The sequence below is a fragment of the Strix aluco genome, chromosome 21 (assembly GCF_031877795.1).
Source record: "Strix aluco isolate bStrAlu1 chromosome 21, bStrAlu1.hap1, whole genome shotgun sequence".
NCBI classification, from domain to species: Eukaryota; Metazoa; Chordata; class Aves; order Strigiformes; family Strigidae; genus Strix; species Strix aluco.
The window spans coordinates 6,244,802-6,251,476 of NC_133951.1; the positions used below are offsets into that span (position 1 = coordinate 6,244,802).

General features: G+C 56.8%; 1 pseudogene; it reads left to right on the forward strand.

Moving 5' to 3' along the window:
• The first annotated feature begins 1,272 nt into the window (after positions 1-1,272).
• On the forward strand, positions 1,273-5,392 carry LOC141932976 (large ribosomal subunit protein mL38-like; annotated as a pseudogene).
• The last annotated feature ends 1,283 nt before the right edge of the window (positions 5,393-6,675 follow it).

Sequence of the window (6,675 nt, forward strand, 5' to 3'; positions counted from 1 at the left end):
CTGATCTTCTGACCGACTCTTACACCGTCCTCTCCCGTCAGCCCGACGATTCCCTGCTGGGCCCTTCCCCAGGTGGGGCTGCTCTTTGAGGCTTCCGCTGTGGGTCTTGCTGAGAGTGTGAGGTTGTGGGCTCTGGGCGGGGGGAGCCCCCACACCCCAGGGGGTACCACGGATGGTAGCTGCCCCCTGCTGACTGCAGGAAGGAGGGTTTGGGATGCTTCCCTCCCTCATGAGTGACACCCGGGACTGTCAGCCCCCTTCTGTGGCACTCTCTGATACCCCTTCCATCCATCCCTCTCTTCTCAGGACCACGCTTACTTAGATAATGAGCAGCTCTTCCTGGAGTCCCTGAAGAAAAGCGTCCTACAATGCTCCTTTTGTGCCAGGCTGAAGGGGTGGCGTCCCCAGGCCATGCTCAAGGGATGGCTGAGCAATAAACCGATCTTCACACGATCACCAGAGTTACCGTACTTCTTGAGGCCTGGGTGCTCGGTGGACCTTTCCACAAATCAAGCACAGCAACAGCAGGTTTTTGTGCTGCTTTTATACACAAAAATCAGAGGCTTTTCCAAATACGCCTATTGGATACGGATTGGTTAGTGATTAACATCCTGCATGCTTCTACTACTGCGTGTGCTCAGGGAAAGGGTCTCAACCCGGGCAGCGTCTTCTGAACCTCTGTGTGTGTGTGTGTGTGTGGTTTTTAGTATTATAACGAAGGTAGTTCACTTCCAGGACACTCAAAAGTTAGTTTTATTGCCACGTTAATTAATCGGTTGTTCACTGTGCTAGGTTGTCCAATATTTCATCCCCAGCACAATCCCAGACCTTCTCTTTATGTTCCAGGGTGTTCCACTTGTTTCCTAGGGTTTGGAGATCACAGTCTATCCTGTATGAATTTCTCATCACTAGCGCAGGTTTTCTTGACCACGCTTCAAAGTCCCACTTGCCCGAGCTTCAACCCCTTGGGTGCGGTACCTGTAGCCCCTGGCGCGATCCTTAACCACGGCTACGAGCAGATGTGGACTGTGCCAAGAGCCACGGTGTGTGTGGCCTCCATCTCTGGGGGTGGCAGCAAGGGCCGCTCTGGGCGTGGGGCAGAGGGGCAAGGGCGGAGGGAAGAGCGGGTCCCTGCGGGGCTGTGGGTGGGTTTGTAGTCAGGCGCGGTGCCAGGCAGCCCCGTTGCTCTGGCAGCGGGGGCCTTGCAGGGCCGGCGGTGCGCGGCGCAGCCCCTGTCGCCATGGGAACGGGGGCCTTGGACTGCTGGCGGCGCGCAGCATGGCGGCGCCTTTGCTGAGCGCGGCGCTGCGGGGCGGGCGGACGTTCGGCACGACCGGTGAGGCGCGGGCCGGGGAGCCCCGGTTCCCCGTGAGCGGGCAGTGGGAGGCGTTTGGAGTGTGTGTGTGGCGGGGCGGGGAGCCCTCGGCCGCCTGGGTTCCGCAAGCGTGCTGGCGGGGACGGCTCCGGGAGGGGGGGGTGGCAGCGGCCAGGGACCGCGCTCCCGCTCTCCCGCTCTCCCGCTCTCCCGCTCTCCCGCTCTCCCGCTCTCCCGCTCTCCCGCTCTCCCGCTCTCCCGCTCTCCCGCTCTCCCGCTCTCCCGCTCTCCGCCCGCCCCGGGCGCTCTTGGTCTTGTTTCTCGCTTTCTGTCTAAAGCGGGAACTCTGTCCTCTTCCAGCTGCGCTCTGCAAGCGGGCGGCCCCGCTGGGGCCGATGCCCAGCGAGGAGATTGACGTGGACAACTTGGAAGCGCTGGAAAAATACCGCAGTTTCACTCGCTACTTCAGGCTGGCGGAGAAGGAGAGCAGGAAGCCCCGCTGGTGAAAGACGTACCGGCAGCACACCTGCCGCCCGCCAGGTACTGGTGGGAGGAGCTGCTCCGCGCGAGGTTTTGCTGCTGAAGGTCGGGGCAGCTGTGGTTGGGTTTGCCCCAAAGCCTGCCCTGTAAGGAGCTGATGAGGTGCTTTGGCATGAGGTTGGCCCTTTCCCGGTGCAGAAGTTTGCAGAGTGCAAATGTCTTCAGGGGAAATGGATGTTAGTTTTTTGGAAGGAGGGCGGCTGGCCGGGACCTGCTAAAAGACGTGGAGCAAAGTAAAGTCGTGAGTCCTTGGAACCCCAGTAGTATCAGAGAAAGCAGATGAGGACCCAGAGCTTTAGAGCTGCAGCAAATAATAGCAAATTTGGCTGCTCTGCTGAGCAGGCTCAGAGACCAGAGCTGCTCCCCAGCTGGCAAACCTGCGGGCCTGGGAGTGTGATGGTTGGGGAGGGAGGAGGGAGCAGAAGGGTGGAGGTGCAGAGGGAGGGCAGAGGTGGTAGAATCGAGTCTCTGACATCTCGGAGTTTGTGTCTCTTTCACATGCTCCCTACTGTTTGGCAGGGGTTTTGTGTTTGGGTATTTGGAGATTCATGTTTTTCCCATACATGATTTTTTCACCCCTCTCTGAAGAGCCAAAGACCGACATCAGCCTGCCGCGTGCTAAGCTGCTGCGGGCACAGGAGAGGAAGGAAAGAAAAAAGATCCTGAGGGAGAACCGCCAGAGTGCCGAGATGGAAAGAGCAGCGCGGCTCCGGACTGGTCTGTGCCGCACCACCTCCCTCCCTGCCCCGGCCGCTCTGGGCCCCCAGCTGCCTCCTGCAGCGTTTCTCTCTCCTTGCGGTGCTGACTCCCCTCGACGAAGTCAGAGCTGAGTGGGAGAAGACCAGCGGCCCTTTCCACAAGCAGCGTGTGGCGGAGCACTGCGGGATATTTCGTGACTTGTTCAAGGGGGCCACGTTCACCCCCTGGGTTCCCTTGAGGGTGGAGTACAGCCCAGAGGACGAGTACCTCATGCCGGTCTGCTATGGGAACGTGGTGACGCCGTCAGAGGTGTGTGAGGGGAGCTGGGAGCAGCCTCGAGCCCATGTGTGTTTCTGTCAGATGCTTCTAACAGGCGTTGCTTGTTCTGGGGATTTCTTTTGCAAGGGTATTTCCCCTGTGATGAAGGAAATATGTTTCTTGGACACGACAAGGACAGAGCTTTGCAACAGGGTCGTTGTCTGTCAGCAGGCTGGTGTTTGTTAAAGCCCCCTGGGGGCTCTCCGGGTGGAGCTGGCTTACTGGGTGGTGGTGTGGCTGTGCCCGGTTTCCTGGCCATGCCCGTGACAAGTGCACGTTCTTTGCCTTGGAAATTGTGATCTGGTCTGAATGGAAGCTGTTGTTTGAGCGATTTACATTCCCTTTCTGTTGCTCTTCTAGGCTTCCAGTCCCCCTGCAGTGTCATACGAGGCAGATAAAGGCTCCCTCTGGACTTTGTTGCTGACAAATCCAGGTGAGTAGCGGGTTCTTTAAAAAAAAATCTTTGAGCTGGGTTGTTTCACTCTGCTTTTGGTCAGCTCCTGTTTCTTTTGGCTGCACAAGCTGACGTGAGGTGATATCTGGAAAGCAGGGACATCTTACGTATGCAGGAGAGATTGTAGCCTCCCCAAATTTCTGGCGGTTGAGAGATGGAACAGTGATGCAACGGGACCTGTGTCAGAGTGTAGAGGGAAGAATTCCCTGACTCCCGTCTTTTGTTTACCCCCCAAAGCCCTCTCTCCCTTGGCAGTCTGCCTGGGGGGTAGGTTAGCTGACACTGTTTGCCCTGAGAAACCAAAGCACAGTGACGCGAAGCAGCTGAGCAAGAAGTCCTTTTAGTCTTGGAATTCCATGTGTAGAGTTCTTTGCTCCTCCTTTTAAGCTCAATCCTATAAGGTTGAGTTACTTTTCTGGTAGGAAAGGAGTGCTGGGAGGTCTCGAGCTGCCCCCTCCCTTCAGAGCGGATCCGGGCATGGGGTTGGTGCAAACATCAGGGTGTCCCTGAGTCACCTTTCCCTGTGGTGTGCGTTTGCAGATGGACGTTGAAGAGATGCGGACTCGGAGCACTTGCGCTGGCTGGGGTGAGTACGGCACCTCGCAGCCGCGCGCTGCTTGGCTCAGGGAAGTCCCAGGCGGAGCAGGCAGAAACTCCTCCAGCAGAGCTCGGGAAAAAGGATGCCTGTGAGAACAAACAGCCTGAAGAGAGAGAAGGGATGGGGGGAGTGGAGGCCCTCCCAGCCGGGGAACGTCTCAAGCACTCGCGAGTAGCGGAACTGTGGTTGTGGGGTGCAGAGTGTGGAGCTGATGAGGCTGCCTGGGCAGCACAGGGTGGGCTGGAGGAGGGAGCCCTGTGGAGACGGGACGGTTCTGGTGGCAGAGGGGAGGACACCAGGAAGTTCCCTCAAAGGGCAAGAAAGGAGCGAAATCAAATCCCCGATGGTGGGTGTCCCCCTGCAAACCCCTTCCCGGGCACAGACGTTGCTCTGAGCCCCGCCAGCCTCTCGCGTGTGTCTCCCTGCGGCGCCGCTGCAGCGTCTCCTGCCGCGCTCCTCGGCCCGCGGCTGGGGGGGGTCTGTCTCGTGAAGAGCCGCGCGGGCGGGCAGCGCGCGCCGCGCAGCGGGTGCGGAGAGGCGGCGGTTGGGCCGTTGGGCGCCCGGCGGCGGAGAGGTGGGGGCTCCCCGGGGCGGCGGCAGGCGGTGTAATAAAACATATATGGTATTTGTTATTCAAATCTCAAGGGGAAAAAGAAGTTGTAGTCAGGATGTTGTGGCCGAACAGTTTTGTAATTCTCTTCTGTAAATAAGAAATAAGATATATGTATATAGTTTCTATTGTTAAAATCAGTTGTTAGAAGGGAGCTAAAATGGCCCCCATCTTCAAGCCACTCCAAAAACACCTGTGCTGAGTCATCCCCCCTTCTCTGATGGAAACCTGAGAAAAGCCCGCGAAAACCGGAGAAAAGCCCGCGAACCTTGTTTACACCTTTGCAGACCCCTCAGGGTACGCCCATCATGAATATGGATGAAGCCTACACTATAAAGGGACTCAGTTCTGTCCTGTGAGGTGTGTGTCTTGGTAGAGCAGAGACTCCCGGCACACCCAGCGCTGTTTTGCTCACTTGCCGCTTGCTAATAAATTTTTATTGATCACTAAAACTTGAGAAGTGGTTATTTCCCACTAAATTACAAGTAATCAATAACAAATTTGGTGCTGTGACTCGGATCCAGATCTTTTGGTGCGAAACCCCGGATAGGGGAGGCGCCCTATCTTCGGATAGCCCCAGTCTGAGGATCTCGTGGCCAAAATGCTGGATATCCGAACCCCTTTTAATTCGGACTCGGGAGTGAGCAAAAGAATCTGCAGAACCCCTTAAATTTTGTGCACGAAGACCGATCGAAGACTCCGGGGAGGAGTAAGTATTTGCGTTTGTGCGGTTATCCGTTCGGTTGGGATTGGTAATCCCAGAGTGCGAGTGAGTGAGAGGTCTCGAAGAGATCACCCGAGTGCGGACCCTTTAGTCGTGCAATTCTCGTAGCCCGCGAGGGAGCGAGTCACGAATAAGGGGAGCGTGTGTGTGTGTGAAAGAAGGCACTCTGGAAGATGGGACAGAGGGAAAGCAAGCCCTCTGGATCCATGGGTGGGGGCAAGGAAGAATTGCCGGATATCCCACTAGATAGTCCTTTAGGAGTTCTGTTAGAGAATTGGAAAAATTCCCCAAGAAGTCATGACATCCACCTCCCCCCCGCCCCCCCCAACTCCCCGGGGCTGAGGAGCTTCCCCCGCCCCGGGGCACCGTTGCCTTCGGGGTGGAGGCAGCTGAACTCCTCCCGCTGCTGGCTCCAGCTGGGAGAGGGCTTGTTCCCGGGGCGCCACCGGCCCGACCCGAGCAGTGTGCCCAAGCCGAGCCCTGGAGCAGTGTCGCGGAGCCTGGCCCAGCGTGGGGGAGCGGGGGGGGCAGAGCTGCCCCCTCCCCAGCCGGGAGGGCCCGTCCTGAGCACCCAGCTGCCCTGGGGGGGGTGGGGCTGGGGCAGGGGGCACCGAGCGGCCCTAGTGAGGCTCCGTAATGCCAAATTAGCGTTTAGGTTTCTGCTCAGAGACAGGCTGCAGTAAACTGTCTCAAGGGGGCTCTGTGCTGAGCCCCCCCCTTTCTAACCCGCTCATACTTGTAACCAATGATTCTGACCCCGAATCTCCCAGACCCCCTCAGCGGGTTACCCGAAGCAAAGTTAAGGAAGGGAGGTTATACCCCCTTAGAGAAATGCTTGTGCCAGGAGTGGGGGCACAAGGGGAACCGGGAGCGGGGTATGTTGCTGTTCCCCTCAACACTGGAGATGTGAGAGATTTTAAAAAAGAAATGGGGAACCTATTAGAGGACCCGCTTGGCGTAGCCGAACGGGTGGACCAGTTTCTTGGCCCAAATTTATATACCTGAGATGAATTACAATCTATCCTAGGAATTCTATTTACTATGGAGGAACGAGATATGATGAGGAGGGCAGGTATGAGACTTTGGGACCAGCAACATCAAGTGGGTCCCACAGCAGATCAGAAGTGGCTGTTGGTAAAACCCAACTGGAATAATCAAGACCCAGGCCACCGAACCCACATGGCAGATTTAAGAATGATCATAATTCAAGGAATTAGAGAGTCAGTTCCCCGAGGGCAGAATATTAATAAGGCTCTTAGTGAACAACAGAAGAAGGACGAGAAAAAGTTTACAGTTGTACTCGGGAGTAGATCCTGCCACCCCTGTGGGGCAGGCATTATTAAAGACTCAGTTTGTGGCTAAGTCTTGGGCAGATATTAGGAAGAAGCTAGAAAAGATCGAAGACTGGCAAGGGAGA